At 33.5% G+C, this 24400-nt stretch overlaps 1 protein-coding gene and 1 long non-coding RNA gene across 6 annotated transcripts in view; one reads left to right on the plus strand and one right to left on the minus strand.

Annotated features, from left to right (window-relative positions):
• Robo1 (roundabout guidance receptor 1) overlaps positions 1-24400 on the minus strand; it is a 1075667-nt gene that overhangs the window by 458033 nt on the left and 593234 nt on the right. The gene's annotated exons all lie outside the window — the stretch shown is intronic.
• Positions 1895-24400, plus strand: part of LOC141423222 (uncharacterized) — an 81339-nt gene continuing 58833 nt past the window's right edge. Inside the window, exons 1-3 of the long non-coding RNA XR_012447909.1 lie at positions 1895-2064; positions 6691-6788; positions 7183-7347. This is a non-coding gene — a long non-coding RNA (uncharacterized lncRNA). The remainder of the gene's footprint in view (positions 2065-6690; positions 6789-7182; positions 7348-24400) is intronic.

Below are 24400 nucleotides of genomic sequence, written 5' to 3' on the forward strand. Positions count from 1 at the left end.
TTTGTCTGGCCTTCCCTTGAATCACAATCCTCTGGAATAGCTGGGTTTGCAGATATGCACCACCATGCATGGGCCATGTTTGTAAATTTTTTATACTCTTTTCCTTTTTTTAACATTTTTATCAATATATATTAGTTGTACAGGTGGTTTCATTGTAACATTTCCATACATGCATACAATGTACCCTGGTTAGGTTCATCACCTCTATCATTCTCCCTCTTCTTTCTTAAAATGACTTCAACAGGTTTCAGTGTGCCATATTCACACAGGTATAGAAAATACATTGACCAGATTCCTTTCTTCAAGGGGTGGTATTTAATTTTCTTCCCTGTGGGTCTGACCTGGAATAGTGATATATTTCTTACAAATAAGAGATAGAAGAAGAGATGGTGAGTCATTTTAGAGATTGGATAGCCTTAAAGGTATTGTGTCTTCCTTCTTGCTTCTGTATCTCTTAGATCTCTCACTCTGGGAAAAGCTACCTGCCATCTTGTGAAGATACTCAAGCCATCCTATGGAATGTTCTATGTGACAATGACCTGAGGCCACCAGCTACCAGTCATGAACTATGTAAGAGAGCTATCTTGGAAGATGAACATCCAGCTCAGTAAAGCCCCTAGTGACATCTTAGTTACAATTTCATGTAAAACCTGGAGCCAGAACCATAATGCTATGTCAATTCTTATTCTTTGGAAACGCAACCATCTATCTATCTATCTGTCATCTATCTATCTATCTATCTATCTATCTATCTATCTATCTATCTATCATCTATCATCTATCTATCAACTAGCTATACATGTATACATATTATAGGAGACTGATAGTCTCCAGAAATTTTTTGATTTGAAAAATAAAAGTAAAATCAGTGTATTAGAAAACTTGAGTTCCTGTTTTGACTAGAGAAGAATTCTAATGCTATCTGTCTAATATTAATATATGCACTTATAACTATATTCATCCAGTTTGTATGTAGTAGGAATAACCTAGATCTTAGAACTAGAAAAAGCTGGATTGGAATCCAGACAATCTGACATGCTTTGCATTTTAGATAAATGTATTAAATCTTTCTTTACTTTATAGTTATCTCTTTTTAGATTTCACAAAAGAATGAAGAATCACATGAGTTACACATAAAAGTCTGTCTACTTATACTGTCACAATAACTTTGCTAAGAACTTTAAAATTCAAATAATGATTTTAGAAAGTCTGTGAGACACTGAAACCTTGGAAAACATTATAAATGTGTGACTATGTACATTTTCCTAGGACATAGAAAGGTTCATTGATTTCACTAGGTTAAGTATCAATGTATGAGGAAGAAACTTTCTAACTTATTTAAGTGTTATTTGTAACATCCTAAGGTTATATGAAGCTAGGTTATAATCATTTCCTCTCCTTTGATGAGTAAAGGGAAAGTCAAGGGAAGGATGAAAAGGCAGAATCTTAGGTCTTTTTAGAAAAATATTTCTTCTCACTCTAAAGAGAGTGGTGTGTGTGTGTATGTTTGTGTGTTTGTGTGTGTGTTTCATTTAATAAAGATTTTAAATATTAAAAGCAATTCTAAAACCACCATCTATGTCATTTGACTCTTTAGGTTTCTCTGTAGATTTTAGCCTGAAGTGCTGAAGAATATATCAGTTAAGAAAGGGTAGCTACAAGACCTGTTATAATTAGAATCAAAATGAAATATGCGCTATCATAGCCTGCAGAAAATCTTTTGCATTCCTTTGGAAAACAGCTGTTCCACAATCCTACTAACTAAAGTGATAAAGAATTCCCAGAGATGGCAAAGTTCACTGAAGGAATATTTTCTCTTCTCCTTTCCTCTTGTTTTAGTTAATGTCTAATTAGTTTAACACTTCCCACATAGATTCTGATTTTTGGTGTCCTTATGGAGTTATTCTTAGCATTTCCTGTGTGAATAAATTTAACTGACCATTAGGCCCATCCCAAATGGTCAGTTGGGATTATTCAGAGTGACTCAGGCTTTTTAATTATCCAGTATTCTTATTTTCAGCTTGATACAATTCCACATTTTAATTCTGCTTATCAACCATGGAGGTAAGACTCAAGAAATGTTTGGGTTAGAAAAGACATTTTATTAAGAGCAGGAAGAATGACCTAGAGGTTATTTTTGTAAATAAAGAGAGAGGTGATGGTGGCTTTGATCTGAGAGTGTGGAAGTAGTGAGAACAAGAAGGATGATGCATGTATTTTGTAGGTAAAGTCACATTTGTTAATGCATTGGAGACAGAGGTCTTAGAGTGAGTAGACAATCTCAAAAGATCTAGAGAGTTTTAACAACTTTTAGAATATAGAAATTTAAGGTTTATCCAAGGTGAAAGAATAGGGATGACAGGTAGAAACTGATATGCAGTACTGCCAGCTAGTTAATATAGTCTGAAGAACATATGTATTTCATCTCTGCTCCCTTTGATAATTTCACCTAAATATGTGATCCAGTAGAATGATGTGACCTTAGTATTGTACCAAAATAATTACAACTTTCATTGCATTTTAGGCTTAAGGAAAAAATGCATAATAATGAATGCTAAATATTAAAGAGTTTGGTAACTCCCTAACTTCAGAACTTGATGTATAGCAAAAGTTTTACTTTCTTGAAGTAAATTTGGATTTTATAAATACATGCACTGTATTTTTTTTTTTTAGCAATTGTAAAAGTTCATTTAGAATACTGTTTTACTGACCTTGATTCATTCTTTCTTTCTTTAGTGACTTATTTTACTTTTCAGAGTGAGAGTTTGAGAAGAGTTATTAAATAGCAAAAAACAAATTTTCATAAATATAAATCACAAGAATATAGTTTGAAACCCAAACCATATTTAAGTCTCCTCATTTGTATTATAAAAGATCAATTCTTAAATCTAGAAATCAGTGAATAAAAAGTTCAATGTTAACTATTATAAACTATCAATGAAATGTCTTAAGAGGCTATTCAAAAGGAGAAAATGTTCTCACTTCCTTTTCACCTAATTTCAATATACTTTATTAATATTGATATTATTTTACAATAATATCCTTTCTGAAGGGATATTTAAAAAGTTTGTATCTCTGATGAATTTATTAAATAGAAAGTTAAAAGTATGTGAAATCATTAATATCCACTAAGAGAAATATGAAGTTTCTTTTTCTCCTGTTAACGAACTGACTAGATCCAGTGAAATACACTTTTAATTTTAGATCATTACCAAAAGGAAATCTGGCTGTACTAAAATTAATAATTCATACAGACAGTTATGAAGAATCTATAAATTTTTAGTACCATATCAGGTGCAAAGGGATACATAAAATATTGTCTTTGATATGACAGACATTTAGTTTAAAGAGGTAAACATTAATACTGAGAAGGAGTCAGGGCTTTCAGAGTGTAGGCTAAAGAATGCATTGCAGTCTACTTCTCCCTTTCCAAACCTTGCCTGGGAGACCTGGGATGGGTGATACCATTGACTTCTTTTGTTTCCACTGACATTTTCAAATATGGTTTAGATTCAGTGGAAAAAGAGAGATGGCCTGGACAGTCTTGTGCTACTCCCTGCTCCTGTATACAACTTGGTAACAATGCTTACAGTGTAGCCCATCTGATGGTTTTGAAAATGGTAAACATGGACTCCCTTCATAGAAGAATGAACAATATTTATTTGAGTCCAGAGAAGCTGTAAACAGTAAGGGCCAGAATGAGAAAGAAACACCTCTTCAATTTGACATTGTAAGACATAAAGGACTAAGCAGAGGAATAACAAGCATGGCAGAAGCTTGGGGTACAGACTGCTTTGTTCCCTGGTTTCTTTCAAAATATACTACTTACATATGGCAATGCTCCATTTTACTTTGAAAAATAAAGATCAATTTTCTATTATTAGCCATTGAAAACTGATTTTAAATAAATCTTATCCTAAAATGTTGAGAGATCATTATAATAGACAATAATAAGATAGACACAAGCATGTCATAATGTCAAAATCTGCTTCTAGAGTTCACATATAGTAATATTTATAAACATGCATATCTATGTATAAATCTCTCATAAGAATTATTTTAAAATGACTCAAACCTGCAAGTGGGTTATTTTTAAATTTATTCTTAGAGACAAACATTTCACACATAAAGTACAAGCATTATCTGAGTATAAATCTGGATACTTCATGGATTTCTAGTTTCAAAATCTCTGATCTGATTCAGAAAAATAGAGCTAGAGTGTCAGGTTTTGCACAGAAGTGAAGGTGTGCTTTGATTCAAGTAATGTAATACATGTGCTTGTTAAAAACAAAACAAAACAAGAAACTGGGTTACCAATTTAACAAAACTGATGTGTGGTGCTTTGTGTATGGAAAAATAAACTTACTTCATCTTGCAATTACAGTGTTGTACAATACTGAACTGACCAGTCAAGTTAAAGCTTTATCTTCGAGTTAAAGTCCCTTGTGTTAATCTACTGTGCATATATTATTTAAATACTAATTATAAGTTAAATGAATGTTTTCTGTGTTTTGTATTTAAAAAATTGCTCCAAATCAGTGAGAAAGCACTGTTACACAAGAGTGTGCCATTAAATCTTCTAATTAATTTTAAAACGTTTTATTTCTTATATCCTTCTAAATTCTTAACATTCTATTCTGTTTTATAACTACCAGTTTTAGAAGAGATAAATTGACTGATTTTTCTCAACCCTGTTCAACTTGTAGATAAAAAGCTTCATTCTAAACAAGAGATTATTATAATAAATTTTTTCCTGTATGAATTCCTAATAAACATGATAAGGTAATTTGCATATTGTCCAAAGAGCAGAGACCAATTTCTTCCCCTCAGTAAACTTAGAAGAATCACACACCATAGAGAGGTGAAGACAAAAAAGCTAGGAAAAAAAAAAGGTTGATGTCTGTGAATGAAATAAGAATGCCTGTCCATTCTCATATACTTTTGAGTCTACACAGATGAGATTTATAGACTGAGGAATGATCCATAAGTCTGCGCAATTTCCAGTTGCACAGACTTATAATTGTGGACAGGTTAATACGTAAATTCTTTCCTATTTGTTACCTTTATACTAAACTGGAATTCCAGATACAGTGTTTTTAGAGATAGTAGCCTTTACATAGAATTTTAATAACTATACAGTAGTATTGAATTCTATGAGGAATTTTAAGAGCAGTACTTCCAACATTAGGTTCTCATTGCCATTGTCTTGCTGTGACCATGCTGATGACATGATATATTAGGCATGCTGCAAAAAGAACCATGATATTGACATATGGGAAGAATATTCTCAGGGGCTGTCTGTCTCAGTGTAGATTATTTACCCTTAAAGCAAAACACACATGGTCCTGGCCTATGCCTGTTAAGCATTTGCTGAGTCTAGATGACAAAGGTTACACCCAGTGGGAGTAAATTTCTAAACTATGTACCATGACTATATATAAGAAACAGATGAAATATTTTATGTGGCCTTAAAAGCAGATTACATAGTTTTACATACAGTTGTTAATATATAGTAAACAAAAAAATGGTCCATTTCAAAAAATAACTTTCCTTTTGGAAGTGCATAGATTAGTCCTTTTCACTTCCTTTTTTCTCATGTGTACTTATTTTTACTTTATATTCAAAAATAATATCACTGACCAATTTGGCACCCACAAATGGACAAAGATACAATGAAAGGTCCAGGCTCACAAATTTTTGCTCTCATGAATGTTTTCCTGCAATCATTATGAACTTTCTGAATATGACTAACATTACTTTTTCCTTACATAGATGACAGTATATTGGAGGAAAAGGATAGAGGAATTCCTTATAGTATGTGGAAATTTTTTTTGTTTTATGATGAAGGGAAGATGCAAAGATAAAAATCGCTTACTTACCCTTCTAATCCTAAATTCTTTTCTTAAATGAATATTTTAAAAGATTTTTCATTTTTAATGATATTTTCATTAAAGTATTTTTCTGCTACAAATACTATGACACTTTTTCTGCCTCTGAATTGACTTTCTCTTTTCAAAATACATTTGTACTTTTTTTTCTTTTAATTTCATTTAAATAATTGAAGCACTGTGCTTATGTGTCAGGCACACAAAAAATGAAATAGGACCTAACCTTATCCTAGAGTTGTAAATAATTGAGGAGGCAGATAGATAAATTAACAATAATGTGCCATACACAAGAAGTACCTAAGTGTAAAAAGGCAAAATAAGATCTTTTGGAGTAGTCAGTATCAAAAAGAAGACATTTGAGATACACTTGAAGGTGAAAGGCATTTTAGATAAAAAACAAGAAGGAGAAAAAGGATAGAAGTTTGAAACTGCATAATTGGTTTGTAGGTTGGTTTATGGTTGTCTTGGTTTATAGCTTGGGAAAAAAATCTACATTTTGGATTTGTATACTTGACTGTATTATAGTTATTTTTGAAGAGGATAGATCTATTTCAACTGTTTAAAACAGGGAATTCACATTTTTAACATCAGAAATTAAAACATATTTCATATAGTGAAGTGTTGTGATTTAGTGGAGGTAATCTTAGTATTAGTATGGGTGCTGTCAGACTGGGGCTTGGTTCAGAAACTCAAGTAGTATCTTAAGTTTCAAAAGAGTTGTTGAAGATCATTTAAAATGAGCATCATGTTTTCTTGGAGAGAAAGTAGTTCGTCCTATATATTATTTAATCTCTTCCTGCAGAGGACAGGAAATGAATCAGAGATAAAATATCTGACAGCAAGTAGACCAGACCTTACTGGATTCTAGGATGTTGGATTGCTGCATGAAGTCTAGTTCAGGTAAGTGAGGGAAGAAATACGAAGACATTAAAAAGTCTCAAAGAAAAATGAATGTATAGCCCTGACAAAATTTTCTTTATGTTGAGAAATGGGCACTTGCAGTTAGGCAAATATAAAAACAAACTTAAAAATAAAACTAAAAATAATATGTTTGAAGAACACTTTGGCAGAACAAAGGTCAAGTAACTTGGCTTTGCTTAACATAAATTTTGATATAAAACATGATCTGGATTTAATGATGGGCACATATATCAAACTCTAAGTTAGAGCTTCCTACAGATGATTCAAAAACCACTGAAAATAATTCAGACCTTTAAAATGTGCTTTCTCTTACATGGAAGAAAAGTCATAAGATGTTGTGGGCCACTTAATCACTGAATATCTTTTCCTCCAGGTCTCCAATTGAATACGTTAGCCATTCATATCCTGCTTATTTAAATGACCCCTGTTTGAACTTTCATGGTTTGGATACCTATCTCTTCTTCCGGAAGATGGCATTGGAAATGCCACACTTCACCTATGAGTGATCTCAGTTAATGGCACTTTGGAATTGTGTTAGGTAAGTAATTTTAGATACAAAAATTATTATTACTGTGGATCTAGCCTTCACTATTGAGTTATCAATGTTTTGAAGAAATGAGTTTTGAGGCGATATGGAAGAAAGGAATACAGCTTACAAAAATGTTACAAACCCACTATTGACTACTAAGAGTTTTAAGTGTTGTCTAAAGATCTGCTATTATAGCACTTGGGAGATGGAGGCAGGAGGTTCTCAAGTTCAAGGCCTGCCTGGGCTACATAGTGAGACCCAGTCTCAAAAAATCAAGGGCTGGTGATGTCTCTAAGTGGTAGAGTGCTTTCCTAGCATGCACAAGGCTTTGGGTCCATCCCAGAAATGAACAGAGAAAAAATATGTATCTGTAATGGACAGTTAAGGGAATTGCCAGAGAGAGAATTGTGAGATCACCAAACAAAGATTTTGGTATAGACTTTGTCTTTATCAAATGAACTTGAAGGAAAAAGTTGCAGTTAAAGTTTGAGAGGAAGAGCCTGGCATATCACATCCAGTTGTTGCTGTTTACATTTCTTTCTGAGCCTACATGTTAATAAGCTTCTCAGAAGGTAAATTTTGGGCATTTTTGCTTCAAGGTCAAGACAGAATTTATGCCATCTACATAGGTAACTGACATGTATTTTCTTCTATCTTTTCTCCATGATTATATATCTACTGCCTTATCTTGACTTACTTGCAAAATCTACAAAAATAAATGTTTTGTGGTTTATCTAGAAATAATACAGAAAAGATTGCTGTTATTTCTGGTGAAGAAAATAAATTTTGTGGGGAGAGGGTCAAGAGAGAGAGATAGTGGGAGCAATCTTGTCAATGTACAATATTAGCCCATTTGGAATTATCACAATGAATCCCCCCCTGTTCAACAAATATATCCTAATAAAAAATAAATACAAAGGAAATCAATTTTGTATATTTCAATCTAAATAAAATGTGAATTTTTCTTAAAAAAAATAAACTAACACTACTACACATATTTGAGAACCATCAATGCTCTTAATTTGAAGATGAAGGGCATGAATTAACATTTATCAAATATCTACTGACTTCTGTGAGCTGTACTGGCTACTTTAAAAACAGCATTCCAGTCAACCTTTGAAGATAGTTATTTTTCCCCTTACATAGAGAAGTTAAACAATTTTTTTTATCCATTGACTATCAATGTATTCAGATTAAATAGAGGTCTCTCTCTCTCTTAAATCTTGTTTTTTTTTCTATCTCTCAACTATGTTCCTGTTTTTTCCCCCACTGCTTTTATTGGTATGGAGAGATGAGTGAACAGCTTAGAAAGCTGAATTTAAGGACACAATAGCTAGTCAAAGAGCTTGGGAATCAATAAAAGCCTGCAGACAATGAATAAATCTCATTTAGAAAAACCATAGCATGAATTCAGATGGTCCTATCTGAAGTAAGCCTGAATAAAGATAAGTTAAGCCTGACTTTTGGTCAGAAAGCTAAAATAATTTATGTTAAGTGACAAATAATAAGTTTCTACTAAGTCTTCAAACATCCATATGAAACCATATTCAGGAGATTGTAGGCTTTTGTGCTTATCTGATCCTTGTGTATGCTGGAAAGGCCTGTAATGAAGATATTTCCTAGATTTAAGCAGAAGGGCAGTTTGAAGAGAAGACTTAAAGATAAGACTATTTGAACTCTTAATTAGCAGATGGGTCCCTTTGAAAAAAAGCTTGAGGCACCAATGTTTTGTTTTTGAAGAGAACAGAGATTTCTTTTAGGATAATATATAATTTATAGGATTTAGAAAGCTAGTTGGACAAACTGAAGGTTATTAGTATCCATGGCAAAGAAGGGATACTCTCTTTTAAAAAAGTTTCTTTCCTCCGTCCCATTCTGCCTTCCTTCCTTCCTCCCTCCCTCTCCTTCTCTGTCTTCCTCCCTCTCTCCCCTTCTCCTTCTCCCTCTTTCCCTCCCTCCTCTCTCTCTCTTGTTTCTTTTTCTTACTTCCTTTTTTCCTTTTGAACCGGGCATCGTGCCAATCTAGCAGATGGTCAAAAGTGCAAATTGAAGATGCTGTGTATGCTACAGAGAGGTAGAATGGCTTCCAGGGGCAGTGGAAGAAACAGCTTTCCCAGGATTGAAGACTAGAAATCATTTTTAAAAACACAGAAATAGCTACTCTGGCACCTGAGAACACTTTAGAGAATTGTGATCAATATAGCACATAGACAGAGGCCTAATGACATTCATGAGTTAAAAGACAAATTTGGTGGTCAGGCCATATTTGGGAACAACTGTAGCAACAAATGAGCTCTGTCAAATCCTATGGGGGCAACGGACAGTGCAAACTCTATTAGCAATTCATGATTCAATACCCTTGTTGTTATGTGGGTCACTGTAAACAAGAGCTTGGATTTACAAAAATGATGCCATGCAACAATAATCTGAGAAAGGTAAGGCATGATTAGTTTTGGCTGAATTTATGACTTGTCACCTGTCTAGAGGTTGCCTTTTCTCCCAGAGTCTCTGAGATCTTTACTATTTTTTGCCCTGGAGCTTCATGTTATCTCCCTTCTGGTGAAGGCTCTGATCCTCAGTTATTCTTTGGGGTTTTTCTCTTGGCAGAGCTCTGTTAACCTGAGAATCACAAAATTCCAAAAGAAAAGAAATAGCTTTGGTATGTGTGTATTTTACAGTTGAACATCTGTAAATAGTGCAACATGAGGAATGATAAATATCTCCACATTGTTGTCTAGGATGTACAAACACAGCAAATATTTAGGGAATTCAATTTAGCAGGATTTCTGGATACAATTTATTTGCCTTCATCTAAACACTTTAGGGGAGTGCAAAAAGTTGTTTCAGGATTTAAGTTTTAAAGCATGATTGGACAAAATATCAATAAATGCAAACGAGTTTTACAAAACAAGTTTCATGTGAACCAATATATTACTCTGCTCACAGAGATTGGGTTTAATTGAAGCTGATTTTGTTATACTCTAGGGTATATAGTCAGAGCTTTGACCTACCTGACTTCAACACCATTATTGAACATTTTTCAGTATTTATGTTGACCAGGATTTGTATATACATATGCAGGTACATTTTCATTATAATTATTTGCAAAAGAGCACGCAAAATATATACAACTTGAACATTTACTACAGGAAATAGTCTTTTCATATAATAGCACATGAAAAGTATTTTATCATTTATGATGAGTATTATTTTCAGGTTTTCTTTTAAGGAGCTTTTAATGATTCTCCTACTTAAGTAAGAGTAGTTAACTATAACTATATATAAAATTAATAACTATAAATTCCTAGTGGCCTATTTTGTATATATTTAATGACAAAACAACAGGAAAATAATGACTCAGTTGAATTACTGGATATGCAGTGAAACCAAGAGACATGACTGCATTAAACATAACAAGCAAATCTAATTATTGCATGTATAGTTTGTATGTACTTGATTCACCTTATTTGACTTACTAATGTTAAGCTTTTATATTTAAGTATGCATATGAATTGGACATCAAAAATGAAAAGAAAATAAGAGAGTTGAAAAGTGAATGTGGACTAATGCCCACAAACAGGAATGAGATACTATTAGATTCAAGAATACAACTAAGACCCTAGTGTTAGGTCAATTTTTGCATTATTGACTGAGGCTTGGTGACTCTGAAGAGATAGGGTTCACCCATACTTGGGAAATCAAGCACATTATCTCCAGCTGAAAGGCAGTAATTACTATAATAAAGGCAGGCTGACCTTAGTTTAAACAAATGTATGCTTTCTGTTAAGTAAGCAGTTTACAAGAGCAAACAGCCCTATGAATTTGCTAATGTTCTTCCATCTTTATATGTTTCCATTGACAGGCATTGAAAAGCAAGCAGTGAATTCAGAGTAGATACTCATTATTTCTCCTGATAATATGAAATATGTAAAATTATTAAATATAAATCTATTAGCTTTATCATATCTAGTCTCCCACCAAAAAATGTCCAAGAAGAGACCCATATATATATATATATATGCACAAATATTTACACATGCATATATATAAATTATATGTTTAAAATTATGTTTAGTAAAAGCAAGGAGTAGGCTTCCTCTGACATTTCTATTTTCAAAGTAAATCATTTATGGGCTTTATCTAAGGCATTCAGTTTCCATTAAAGACAAAGACATGAATAAATGAAATTGCACTTGAACTTAGCAAACATTGTATTTGGTCGGGGATTCACAATGCTTGGAAGGCTGAGATGGTGTGAGAGGAGGGCCTGTGGCCTGAGCACTCTGCTGATGCAGTGCTCTCCGCTCTGCTGGCATGAATCACCTACCGGAGACTTGAAAATAAAAATACCCATGAGCAAGTCCTGGATAGGGAAGCCAGGTCCAGGATTAATGGTTTGAAAAGAAGATCTCTCAATTTTGTGGAAGTTTAGATTCTCTTCCAGAGAAATTCTGATATTGTCTTGCTTAGTAAAGTTATGTAACAGAGCATGTAAGAGGGGATTTAAAATTATGCATCAAGTCAGTGCTGGTTAAATTGTGACACTAAATTTGTAGAAACTATTTTAAATGAAATTAAGCTATTTCCTAAAATAACAAATAATGACAATTGACAATTTTAATTTTTAAAATTGTTACTTACTGATAAATATATCCAATGTTTGTTCCAGATGTCATTGTAGTACGATAGATGTATAATTATAATGTTGTACAGATTATCTTTATTCTAAAAGTAGGAACATGGTTTGGATTCTTTATATTTTTCTGTGTTTACTGAGTACTTATGATACATTGGTAGCCTGGCATTATGGTGTGTGCCTGTAATCTTAGTTACTCAGGAGGATTTCCAATAAGTTTGAGATCAGCCTGGGCAAAGTTAATGAGACTGTAGCTAATAAACAAACAAAAGTCCTGGGAACATGGCTCAAGAAGTGAAGCACTTGCCTAGGATGGGCAAGGTCCTGGGTTCAATTCCTTGTACTCCCTTCCCCTCAGCAATGACAACAAAAAAGATGTACTGGTTGCTTTTTCAGTGACAAGCCTGAATTATTGATCTTTTTCTCATCCAACCATATAAATTAGGTATTATTAATATAATTCTGAGCATCCAGAGGTTTCTTAGCTAGGCTACATTACTATTTTAGTTAATGTAGCCACATTCCATGCTCTTGGGTGGGGTAGCTGATAGAGACCACAATGCCCTTTCCCTTATTTGGAAGACACTACAAAACTACATTATTGGAAACTCTGGCACTGGTACAAAAGATTAAGGCATCAGAACAGAAAGGATAGAGGCATAGCCATGCATTTTTAGCAATATGATCTAAGAAAAGTCAATACCAATGGAAAAAAAAGCAGGTATTTTAATTAGATGGTTTGGAGAAACTGGCTTATATGAAGAAAAACAAAGTGCAAAAAGTGACTTCATGATGTACTAACACCTGAAATATGAAGGGAAAGCTTATAAAGTTAATAGAAAATGTGGAGACTATTTGTAACTAATTGAAAAACAAAACCATAGGACAAAATATCATGGATAATCTTCATAAAAATGGAGGATTTCTGTTTGCCATAACATGGCCAAAGCAAATGGAGAAATGACTAAAAAGAAAAGATATTTACAATAGTTAAAACCCACAGACTTCCTGAATATCCACTAGAAAATTCAGTGAGAGAAAGATGAACGAAATATATATCATGCAATTTACAGAAGAGAAATCCCAAATGATCATTACATACAAAGAGATACCCCCCAACTCATTAATGACAAGAGAAATGAAAGTTAAGTGACATAATATGGTTGCACATCTGTTAGGTTGACACCTCGTGACAACCACTTTTGGGAGCATAAAGTTGTGTAGCCATTCTACACAACTACATTGTGATTTGGCAAGTCTAAATTAATCTCTAGGTGAAAAAAAAAAGTCCTGAGTACAATTTTGACTTCAAATATACATTTTATCTCATGAATTTCATGCTTACAGTGAGTAGTAATAGGGAAAGGAAGCATGTTCTCTAAATTTATATAATATGGGTATTGTTAAAATATCTATTGATATGTGGGTTTTTTTCTAATTTGGAAGCAAGAATTGTGGAAGAAAGATGAAAAAGCCTCAGTGTCATATGTGTGCAGTGGAAAGACCCCAAGCTACATGCTCTCAGTCTGAACAACGCCAACCAGTTTCAACACCGTGTTGGTTATGGCCTCCAACTGGCATTTATAGAGCTCTTGCTGAGTATATAGGTCTGGGAAACACTTACTTTGTAGGATGGATTGCCCCTGCTAGTTGATGGGGTTCTCTAGAGAACCTAACTTGAATTCTCATTCCTGTCTATTTTGCTTCTGTTAAATTTTAAATAAGGTAATGTATACATGGAAAGTCATTGGTTATCTTGAAAAATCTAATAAATTTAGAACGGTAGCAAGATTGCAATTCAATTAGTTGACTATCTTCCTTAAAATTAAAGTAACTGAAAAATTACAGGTCGAATATTTTTTTAAAAAATGTTTAATGCTTTAAAAATAAAAATAATTTGCCATATGAATAAAGAATAAAAAGATATTATCTTTGTTTTGCTAGTTTAGAGGCTTCTAAAAATCAAAGATTTACCATATTTATCATTTACTAGCTTCCTCTGAGAAACATAAAGATATATTATTATTTATTAGAATCTATTGGTGTAACTTGTTTTTATTATTGTGATGTCATATTTTCAGAGCTTCACTAAATTAGCAACATTTTAATGAACATTAATTGCTTCAAATAGTTTTTCTGTCAGAACATAGCATTACCTGAGAAAGCAAGACAAACAACTCTATTTTGATAATATGAAATGGCCTCTGAGGCATAGAAAGAACTGAATTTTTATTAGCATTTTACTAATGTATCATGTGAATTTAAACCAACAGCATACTATGTCTAGAACAATCATTATCTTAGGAATGAATCACTTTTTTAAAGACTTAAGGTTTTAAACAAGTGATAAATCCTAAACCCATATTCAGTTTTACATAGTCTACTTCAAGTCAGTACCACCTAAATGACATAGAACATTAAGACTTTCACAACAGTAAAAGCAGAAAAGTTAGGTTAAAACCAATATACACAGATTTATAATGTGAAATGTAATTTAACATACACATACAACAAAACGTAAGAATGATCAAGAGCAAGTAATTATTCTTATATTCATTATCTCAGTACTCAAAGTAGTGAGTTTTCACAGAAAAGCAAATATTGTTACAACAAGAATATGTTAAGAGTCACAGTAATAAATGTATTTCCTTCAAATATTCCTCCTCACTAACATCTAGCATCTGTTCCCACTCAATGAGTCAATTTTTTTGTAGCTAGGTCTCAGCTAATGCAATAATCTGAAGGCAATGCAAAACACGTTATTTACGAGTTAAAATTTCAAACCTTCCAATATATATAGGATTTTGCAAAAGAAGACTCTCCCATTAAAGTGCTGTTGAAAATTTGCTTATGTCTCACACACATGAAAACAGTGACAAAGCAGAATTTTTAGAAACAGATAAGTTAACATTTGAGGATGAGAAAATCTGAGTTCTGCACAAAGACTATCTGAAAAATTGTGTGCATGAATTAAGCTCAATTCATTACAAGTGCTAGCACGGTATCTCAAAATACAATACATATTATTAGGCATAAGATTAATTATGCTTTCCAAGGTGTAGTTCAGTTAAAGAAATAATATCCTAGTTTCTCAATTTTGATGAAACTTCGCACTTGCCTTTTTTTTTTTTGGTATGTGAATTCTCAGAACCTTGCTTATTTTAATTATAGGTGAATAATGAGGACTGTTTGCATATTAAAATGTCATGTGCTGATGGTCTTATTTTATGCTTTTCCTTATTTTCTAAATTACCTGTATTGACAGTGATTACTTACATGGTCAATAAAACTCTCATTGTAAGTTATTTTTAGAAATTCACTGATGTTCTTGGATTGCTTAAGTAACTGAAGCTTAGTAATTGCTGTTGTTTCTAGCACTTGAAGAAATTTTAAACAGTATTTATAACAAGGGGAGAGCACATATGGGAGATATAGCAATAGGTAGAAAACTCAAAACATGAAAACTTTGATGTCCCCACTCCAGAGGAACTAATACAGAAACCGTAAAGCGACAGAGGTTTTCATAAGAAGGGGATCAGGAACCAGTGTAAAGATCAGTTAGAGATGAATCAACATGGGTCGTAACACATGTACACGAAAGCAATGCTAGGAATATTTCTGTGTAGCTATCCTTAACTCAACTAGCAAAAACGTTTTGTCTTCCTTATTATGCTTGTGTCTTTTCTTCAACAAAATTAGTGATAAGGGCAGAACAGGACCTGCCTGGAACTGAGGTCCGGGGAGTGGGGTAGGGGGGAAGGGGGAAAAATGACCCAAACAATGTATGTACATGTGAATAAATGAATAATTTAAAAAACAGTATTTATTATTTGTATCAGCATATAGCTGAAATGAATGAAGACAATTTTAAAATTAAGGAACAAAATTTCCCTTGAACTGCACAAAACACAATTTGTATCAGTTGTAGTACAATCCTGATACTCAGCAGAAAAGGCAATATAACCTATTCCTGATAAAATGATCAAATGATTCCTTTCTACATGTCAAAACATTAGTTCAATACTGACAATACATCATAGGCCTTTTATTTAATGTTTAGGTTAAGTAATTTCTAATATTTTGTTTTTACTTGAATTTATTAATACTGACAAGTGGCTGTAAAAAATTTAAGTGACTATGGTATAAGTGATTAAAATTATTGATTATGATCAATTACTTCTTTTTCTCCTTTGAGACATAGAAAGTATTCCAAAATGCATTTGTTTACATGTCTAACAAAAGTGAAATGGTAGAAGTAACAGGAAAGTAATAACTTCTTGTGTAAGAAAATGTGCTTCTGCAATAGAAAGGTGGCTTTATTTTAGCTTTTTTCTCAGCATTTTTTGCCTATTTAGTCACTTTTAGACATCAATGACAAAATCTTACTGTTCATTCAATTGCAAATTGAATTATGAATACTTTCACCCGAATTAAATTCTAGAGAAATTTGTTAGGTTGAAACAAAATTGCAGAACCTTTGTAAATGCCACAATGTACCCCTACCCAGCACAACAACAAAAGAAAAAAAAAGTGGCTAATAACAGACATTGTTTCTAGAAGTTTGTTTTTGTTTCAATCTTAGTTTAAAGCAACCATAATCTAATTATTGAGTAGAATTCTGAATTTCATTTTGAACAACTACTGTCGTTAGTGGAAATTTAAGATAGAAATCGATACAGCAGAATAAAAGGAACTAGATGTACATTACAGTTTCGGGCAAATAAGGATGCCCCATCTCTGATTATTTCATAGAAATAAAAATTCTGGATTAAATTAAAGAGTGAATAGTCTGACAGATTCTCTTTAGAACATGCTCACTGATGAGGATTTCTGTGACAAACACTTCTAGAAATGGTAATTTAGGTCTGAACAGTTCTATGTGAATGGATTTTGTGTGTCTCCCTTAGCTCTTTGTACATAGAAAACATTTAAATTGCATTTGAAAAGCAATAAGGAGCTATCATATTTAGTCAGACATGCTTTTGAAGCACAAATTGAGTGAGATATAGTATTTTGTAATATTTCTTATTCCTGATCATAAGGTATCATGTGCTTCTTTCACTTTTTTTTTAAAGAAAAAAATCAGTTGTAGGAATTTGTTACTGAACTAGGTATTTACAAAAATGGGATCATCTCGACATGAATGGACACTAAAATCACAGCACATCAAAGTCATATTTAATAAGATGTAGGTTTTGGGTAAAAGTTATTTTCTTTTGATTTTATTGTACCAGCTGTGTCAGTGTAGAGTACTGTTACATTCGGCAATGCATCAGTTTTAAAATGCAGATGCTAGCATAAGGCATGTGACATATACAGTCATGCTGTGTTGCATGCTTGAAGCTGCTAGAACTGCCTGAGAATTAATGTTAATTTCTTACAACTCTTTAATGTGAAGTTATAAAACAATTCACATATAGAGAAAATTATACAAATATGGTAGTCATTCATTTATGCATTACACAAATAATTATTCCTGTTAGGCACATTTATGTCATTCTCTTTTAAGTGGAAAATATTAATATTATACATATTGCTATAGCTGTTTCCCATTACTTTCTGCTGCTGCTTTCCCAAAGGTAGCTAGCATCGTAAAGTCACTTAAATCATCCCATGCATGATTTCATGATTTTACACAAGTAAATGGTTCTCTTATTTCATCTGTAAAATTAAAGTACTATGCTTAAGAAGTTGATATATTATTATTTTTACTTTTAAAATTTTTTAATAGAACTAGCTGAATAGTACTAGAGTTGAAATTGACTAGGGCATCACTGAGACTTCAATCTTTAAAATTGATTTTGAGGAATAAAAAGCCCTTTATGTCACAGTTGTTATGAAGAGTTCTACTTTTCTCTGACCTTTGTTTCCCACTTGTACAATCATTTACACTGAAATTCATTAGTCAGTTCCTGAAAGGAAGCACTAACAGCTATATAACTAACCATGGGTTAATTGGAGAACTGTGGTAATTTGAAAGCTTATATATGCTGACTTTGCAATTATTAATAATACATGAGGCTTACTACAGATACCCCCCATGTTGGTTTGGGAAGCAACTGAGAATAGAGGCCATACTCCCTGGATTTGGTCATGTGTCACGTTAGAAAAATCACCCTTACTCTTTCACTGACTTGGTTTCCTCATGTACAATGTAACAGTGATAATAAAATCCACTTTGCCAAGCTATTGTGAGGATTCCATGAAATGATGTGGAATAAACAGTGTCACATGCTAGCAGATATAAATTCGTACAATGAATGTGAGTTAGGAACATTTTACACTTTCTGAACTAATAAATTAGTACTAGTTCATTCATTGACTAAAGTGGAAACCTCAAACTTAAAGAATTTTCATTTTTATGTTCTCTCTTTATACTTAACTTTTTTTTTTTTTGAGACAGGCTGTCATTGTGTAGCCCAGGTTGGCTTGCAACTTGTTATGTAGTCCAGTATGAACTTGAACTTGCAATACTTTTACCTCAGTCTCCTTTGTGATAAGATTACAGGCATGTGCTACCGTATCTGGCTTTTGATTGTCAATTTCTGGAGAGAGTGAGGTATGCCTAATTCTCTGGTGAACTACTTGAATTGACTTTTGCCATATTCTTTTGTTTATTTTTTGAGGCATAATTAATCTTATTCCAGTGATTTTATCTCAGTTTTATTTTTTTTGGGCACACTGGGGTTTGAACTCTGTCTCACACTTGCTAGGCAGGCACTCTACCATTTGAGCCACTCTGCCAACATCTTCCAGTGATTCTGTAAGCACTTAATTGACTATATTAATCTCATTCTTTTAAACTTTTAAAAAAATTGACACATAAAAACATAAAAATTCTACATGTGAATGGGACACTGTGATATTTTGACACAGGTATACACTGAATAATGTTCAGATCAGATTAAACATATATATCTCATCAAACATTCATCATATCTCTATTGTGAAAACACTCAGAATTCCCTCTGTCAGATTTTTGAAATGCATACTGCATAATTATTGTCTATAACCCCTGTCTTACACAAGAATCTGGAGTAATTTCTGGTTCCTTCAATTCAACCCTTTGTGATAAAGCTCTTGGGAACAGAAGCACCTCACTCAGCAGATGCTAGTTATTGACACCAGGACCTCAATGATGAAGTTCTGGGACTTTCTAACTCATCTGCTTGACTATAAATGAGTGAAATCTGAGTGTAGTTCGACAATGAGGCCCTGGCAGTGACATGACAGTGTCATGATGTGTCACCTGCTGTCATCCCCAAGTGCCAATTCAAGTAAGACTTGAACAAATTTGCTGATTTCTTGTAATAGGTTGTTACAACATTAATAATGCATACAGGGTCTACATGGTTGGGTCAACTGCTTGTGATGGCTTGTGATGATACTGAAATGATTCCCTAACTTTTAAATTCTTGGCTCAGGCTAATCAGGGATACAGAGAATCTCTTTTGATTCATAGCCACAGAGCAAATGTAGCTGAAAATCTGACTCAGCACTGCCAGACTGGGGATGCTGAGTTATAATATGAAATGACTTTTCAGGTCTGTTGGTAAAAGGTTAGAGTATTGTTTGGGGAATGTGCATGACCCTCAGAACCGAAGTGGAGCCACATGGAAGATGATCTGTTAAATCTGAGCACCTGTCTTCTCCAATCCCATGGAAATTCTTCCTGCCAGAAGGAAGAACCCTTTCTTCCATTGTGGGAGGCTGGGACTGCCTGCTTTGAAGATCTGGGGGTAGTCAGCATATTCAAGAATACCAGTTCACTTCACAACCTGTTCCAGAACTTCTCATAACCTCTAGAGAAGAGATTAGATTCAATTCCCACAATGTCACACTGAGTGAGACACTAAAACCAGGAAGAGAAATGTTTATAAGAGATTGCTTACTATTATTAACAGAAAGCTGGAGACTATGAATGGTATATTATTCTAAATGTGCCAGACTAGAGAAGAGGAAAAATAATTTGAAAGTGTCTGAATTCATTAATGTGATGGATTTTAACATAGATTGTATTCAAGGACTAGTTTGAGCAGCTGGAAATGGTTGTAGCTATGTGCTTCGTATCAACTGAAACTTAGACTCAAGTGATGTTTTTAGTAAATAAAATTTAAATGCTAGAAATTCTTTGGTGTACCAGAGAGAGAGGAATTCATGTGGTTATCAAGCACTTGACATGTGTCAAGTCCAAATCAAGATTTCTTTAAGTGTAAAATAGTATAAACAGGGAGAGTAAAGTATCTCCATCACGCCATTCATATTGATTACATATTGAAGCAATAATACATTGGCTTTATTCGGTTAAACAAAATATAGGTTTTGGAAACAAATTTACTTGCTTCTTCTCACTGTGTTGAAAGATGAGTCTAGAAAATTTAAAATTATTCATATGGCTTACATCTGTGCATTTTATTTCTGCTGGGCAGTGTTGATGTAGAGAACACAAATGTTTGAGTGGATTTGTGACATCTTTACCATCCTCCAATTTCTTCTCAAAAGGCCCAGAAAATATTCCTTTCAACAAAGCATTTGGAACTACTGGGCATGCCAGAGAAATGCTCCTGCACACTTAAAAAGCACAGTAGTGTTTAGTCTCTGTTGTCAGGGGTGAAGTTGGAAAGCACTGCCACTGAAGTTAGTCCTTGATTTCAGTGGGCAATAAAGCCATGGACTGGTCAGGAACAAATGGTGGTAGTTAACTCAGAGACAAAGGAAATATGTTTTATTTTTTTAATGTAGTCCAAGTATATTTGTTATGATTAAGAGATCATCACTGCCTAGGATTGAAGTCTCTGACCATGGCAATTAATTTTTATTATTTTATTCATTTTTTTATTATCATATTGTGGTTATACTGGGGATATATTGTAACATTTAAGAAAATCCTTACAATATATCATAGTTAAATTCATCCCCTCCATCATTTTCCTTTACCATGCCTCCCCCCATTTCTGGAATAATTTCAACATGTCTCATTTTTCCATTTTCATACATGAGTACATAATATTTCTACTATATTCACCCTTCTACACCTTTTCAAAAAGTTTGGAGTATGATGAATAAGACATGACTTGAGGCATGTATTTGAAAGTCATGGTCCTTTAACCAGTTTCTATATTATCACCCCTCACCCAATACACTGGCTTGGAGAAGCCCTATAAGTAAAGGGGAGGTATGGTATAGTTGTGAAAAGGACCATGTAATACTGTTGTAGTTATGGATTATAATTTTGTTTGGAACTTTTCTAAAGGAAGCCAATTCATCACGATGCCTGATTTGAAGAAAAGAAAACACAGACTATTGATATTGCTGATCCCTAAAGATGCAGAATACAACTGTGTTCCATCCACCAAAAATTGTCTTGGAAGTACATTTGCTACTGTGCCTGAAAATCCATTGTCAGCATTTTGCCAATTTTCAAATACGTCATTAAATCAGCAATTATCAAAAGAACAGAATGTTTTATGGTAGGAAATCCTTAGAATTGCCACTACACATAAAATAAAAATATAATCTCTTTGAAAATATGCTATTAGTGTCAGTACAAAAGCTTGATGTATACAGTGCATATTTATTCCTATCACATCTCACTAAACTTACCTCTTTGACCTGTTATAGATGAGAGATAAGACTTAGAGAATAACAATGGTTACTGCTTACAAAATCAAGCAGCATTCAAAATGTTAAAAACTCTAAGATGTAAATTTCTACTGGAAAAAATCAACTGAGACATTGGCACATTAAATGCAGCTACTATCCTGGCAATCACATTGCCACAGTAAATGAACAATGCCAGAACAATTTTTCTTTCACTCATAAGGCACAATTGTGGTGCATACTTACTATCTTATGGAAGGCCTACATTAACTCTTTGTCTATCTTTATTCCTGTGGTCATCTTGCTATCTCTAAGTTGTCATATTAGATCCACTAGAATGATAAAATTATACTCACAGATCTTGTTGAGTGGTAAGCAGTAGTTACTTTGCGTATCTTTTGGAGGCATAAGAATTTTGGGAAATGGGAGATAAATGCTACGAAAATTTGGAGTACTGCCTACTGTCTATGAGTTTTGGGGAATCCACTCATATCAGGCTATTTTCTTCAATGTGAAACAAAACTGCTCCTTGACTAACATTCTTTGGCAAATATGCCTGCTTGTTGGTTATCTTTGGATTTTAGAGGAAATATATACTACATGTGGGAGATTATTCCTACCTTTTAACTAACTAACCCATAATACCAGCACTTTTGAGTGTGAATTATAGCATAGATAACTAAAGCTTTAGAGACAAGCACTGATCTCTTTGTAAAACTATGTCTTTAAAATCCTACCTCTGTCTTGCAACTTTGAAATTGGAGCAATCAGTTGGACCCCTGATCATACAAACCTAAATCATGCAACCACTATTAGGGGGTGACATTTGACCCTATAATTTATAAAGTTAGGTATGGACAGAAGCATGATGTCATCAAGTAGAATTCATATAGGCAAAAGAAGATCAAGTTCAAGCAGATTCTGAAAGTACAAAATGTTTCTTGAGGGACAATAGAAAAAGTGAGTGGTGCAATTTGTCATCCACTTTACCTGGAAGAACCTAGATTGACTCAAGGATGGTGGTTAAAGGGTTGGATGGATGTTTGGAATGTTAGGAGAACTTTGAAGAATGCATCAAAAGCAAATATGGGCAAGAGGTGAGAGATGGATCTTTTGAAATGATTTCAAAATATGAAGATATTAGTGTTCTGGTGAATAGGTATAAATGCACCTGCATTGCATTGGAGGCACTTAGAAAGCAGGTGCCCACAATTCAGTTTCTTTCTCTGCCATTCTACTGCTTGCACAATTGGCTTATGAACAGTGTATTCAGCATAGCAGATACAGGCCATGTGTTGGATAAATGACATCATATTAACTTACAAAACTGATTGGTCACTAATGCTACTGAGAACACAGTATATCCATAACCAGTATATCCATAACCACACTATACTGTTGAGTCATCAGTATAGTGGCCACAGTGTCCATCCAGCCAACTTGGATAATTATATTGAATTCTATTTATCATGCGGGAGGGAAAAGTGATTTTTTTTGTACTCACTAGAATATAAGTTCTTTGAATTAATTTTCTTTCTTTCCTATCATACATTTGCAAGACCTAACATCTGTGCATTCATTAAATATCCTATATTATATCAGGTTATCATGCACAGCATTCTTTAAGCAAGGAATTGAACAAAAGGAATGAATATAGGATGCTATGACAGTGGAATGACCAACTGAACATTCATTGTATTTAATTATCTTACCACTTAGGTGCCTTGGCTAAGGTTAAGCTTCTTTCCTCAATGAAGTGCTGTATGTTTTGAGATGACGGATGACTTGCTTTGTATGTTGTCTATCAGTGATTAGTATTGTTCAGCAAGTACTTCTAGTTCCCCCTCCTCTAAGAGCCATAGTAGGGTTATACTTTCCTACTCCAAAGTTAGCAGTGTCGATGTGAATTCATTTGGATAAAAAAAAAAGTATTTACTTCTGTGAAGAAAAATTTAAGGCAAATTCATAACTATTCTTCAGGTTATAATTATGGGAGTCTGTGTCAAGATGTGCAACACAGACTTGGAAATCTAAGTGACAATGTTGAACACAATACCTCTGACATGTGAAGCCTAAGTGAGAAATTTCTATGGTTTTGAGATGGAAATTTGGGTTTTGCTTGTTGCCATGGCAAAACTTCCTGTTGTACTACACCAACAGCTATAGTACTATAATGTAGTTGATTCAATACTTTCTCTGTAGCAATGTAAAATAATATGGAAATGTTTAACATTTAGAGTAAACACCTATGTACTTATTGCATTGACCTCCAAATACTACTTTTTGAAATAAACTTAAGTTAGACTAATAGCCATAAATTCTGAGAAAAAAATCTATAAGACCCAATGAAAGGAAAAATTATTATTGACTAAACTCTCTCAAGAATAGAAATTAGGAAGGGTTAGCCAGTTTTCTTTTGGTTTCCAAAAAAATCAGTGAACTGTGCAATAATATTATCTTTTAAAGAATCAGAAAACTTAAAAGAGGATAATTCGCATGGGACCATAGCAGGAATCTATAGAAGTATAGAAGCTTAGACTCTCCCCATGGCTGTATGTTGACGGGAAGTTGAGCAGCATGCTGTTGACATGCTCTGCCTAGAAAGTTTTGAGCCTGGCATGTGTCTTCCTAGGTTATTGGGGAGTGTTCCAAAGTCAGGTCTCTGCAGTGAAAGTAAACAATAGGTCAGCTAAAATATTAATTCCCTGGAATAAATTGCAGGTAGATGAAGATTCACACTGAATTATCCAGTTAACTATCTAATCGTTATACTGGTTGTTGCAATTCATTCATTATTTATTTTTCAAAATTCCTTTACATTTCTTA

The sequence above is a fragment of the Castor canadensis genome, chromosome 5 (genome assembly GCF_047511655.1).
Source record: "Castor canadensis chromosome 5, mCasCan1.hap1v2, whole genome shotgun sequence".
In the NCBI taxonomy this organism is placed as follows: domain Eukaryota; kingdom Metazoa; phylum Chordata; class Mammalia; order Rodentia; family Castoridae; genus Castor; species Castor canadensis.